This window comes from Penaeus japonicus, unplaced genomic scaffold, assembly GCF_977035675.1.
Source record: "Penaeus japonicus unplaced genomic scaffold, GWHDUDI00000001_assembly GWHDUDI00000001, whole genome shotgun sequence".
Taxonomy (NCBI): Eukaryota; Metazoa; Arthropoda; class Malacostraca; order Decapoda; family Penaeidae; genus Penaeus; species Penaeus japonicus.
The window spans coordinates 17,324,195-17,326,694 of record NW_028234403.1 but is presented as its reverse complement, the minus strand read 5'-3'; positions in this window follow the sequence as shown (position 1 = coordinate 17,326,694).

Genomic DNA, 2,500 nt, shown 5'->3' with positions numbered 1-2,500 from the left:
TACATTCAAAACACTTTATATCCGGAAATTTAATGACGTCCTGATTAGTTCCTCGAAATCGAGCTTTTGATGATGTATATTTGCTTCTGTTTGTCAGATATCCGGAAGCTGATCATATAAAGATGTATGATCAGTACCGATCTTTTATTATCATCTCTATTTGGCGTCAAAGGACAAACTTTTTATTCCATAATGTTTACGAAAGCACTTGCGATCTTTTTGGAGCCTTGTAACGAGAAGGTTGAGTCACCGGATACTGGTTCACTGACTGATTCAACGAGTATCCAAAGATGGCATGAGTCTCGTGTCATTTTCATATGACACGCGTTGGACGATCATACTGATGTACGAGGTGACTGCTGCTCATGATCTTTATCTTCTTGAAACGTCTTATTACAATATTTTAAAAACATTTATGTATCTCAGGCAATTATTCCTTCAGCAACACGATTTTTTTCGTTATCACCAATATATTAATCGCCAAAATAATAATGATCATGATAATTAGCACTGCATGTATCACTGAACTTCATACTATCGAAAAATATATTCTCTATTGGTTACGGGTAGCTAATCCTTGAAAAAGTTGTTCAATTTAACTCTGAGAATCACTTCTGTCAACCTGAAAGTTTTCGAAACTCTCCTTAACTCTCCTTTGATAAAAGAACCTGAATCTATTTCTCTCCCTCCTGTTCACCAGCGCGGCTTCCGTCGGGATGGCGGCCTTCCCTCTCATCGATCTCACTAATGGGCCCCATCTCTCATCATTCCTCTGGTACTTTCCAGAAACCGATGTAGTTGTTCTTGATGTGTTTAAAGCCTTCCACAATATGTGTCATACAGATGTGTTAGGTAGCCGTATTTCTTTGGCTCTGCATCCTTCTCCGTTGAACTTTTCATCTACTTTACTTTTGGGCTTTTTGTCAACATCGTGTTTTTAAGTAGCAGATATTGCTTAGCATGGATGAATTATCTCGTCCACGCTCTTCCTTGTGATTCAATCTCGTTATTTGCTCCCTTTTCTGAGAATTCCATTTTCAAGAAAGAGAAAAAAAATCAGCTTGACACTCATAAAGTCACATTCACTTTCTAGAAGATTCAGATTTCAATTTCCTCAATTTCCGTTGCTCCTCCTAACTGCAAAATCAAATTTCAAGATATTACAACCTTCCATTCATACAATACCTTAATGTACAATACACTTATCGTCTGCCACTGAAGGCAACTAGATTACGCTTCCAATGAATGAAAAAGAGAGCAATCGTATTCGTTTCTTAAATTCTCCAGTATTTAAGTAATATATATCAGTCGCATGTCTCATAATGGAATATTCTTCTCATGCCAGAATTTCAAGCTAAATCTACAGCTGATCGGTGACCGTTTTCTTACTTCGACTCTTGGCCCTCAGTCACAAGGCCCTCAGTCACACGATAACCTCCCTTTCTCTCGATTATTATTGCAATTGCTAAAATGCATTCTGAGTGACAGACTTATACTTCCAGATACACAGACCTCTACTCCCCGATATGTAGACTTTTTCTTTGTGATACACACATTTCTACTACTGAAAGAAATTCTTGTATGTCTTCTACTTCTGAACTACTTCGGACAAAGACTCGTTTTCAGATTAAATACCTCCAAACTAGTGAAACCATGGGCAGGATGAAATATATTAATTCGCAATTACTGCCTTCTAAATCATTTTTAAGTTGATTTCTTTCATTTTGATTCTGAACGCTGGAACACTCTTCCTCTGCAGTGTTTAATCTTATCAGACATACTGATTTACAAATACAGTCTTTCATTGTAACAATTACAAATATGATCATTACATTTTGCATTAGCATTATAATTGTTACCGTTAGCGTTATCATCATTATCATTACTCCTATATCATTATCATCATCATTTTACCATAAACATACTATTACTGATATCATTATCACAATCACTAGGAATAGTCATTAATGTTTTCATTCTTATCAGAATCTTCATATTACTGCTACTGCTAATAGGTGTTATCATTAACACCCCGCCCCCCTACACACACACAAACACACAAACACACACACACACAAATAACCAGAGGACACACACACTAAAACTAAAACTACAACAACAGGTTTTCATGTCCTCATAATTTCGTGCTGTTGTGATCGTAAAGTGCATTCTGTAAAGGTCTCCTTCAATATTAAACGTTCTCCAACATCGCGATAAGTCTTTGAAGATCTCTAATTTTCTCAAGATTTAATATTTTCTCTTTGCTGTTTCCTGCTTTCATTATATGTTCCGAAAGCAAACGAGATATAATGATAAGACACAACTAAGAAAAATGACAACTCGAACTATGTATTTTGTAAAGAGGACAAGGATTCGAGGAAATGTGTTGATAAAAAATGAATAAGAAATGACTGTAATAATGATGTTAGAGATAATGATAGTGATAATGATAATTAATATAATCATAACAATGATGATGATTATGACAAAAAAAATAGCA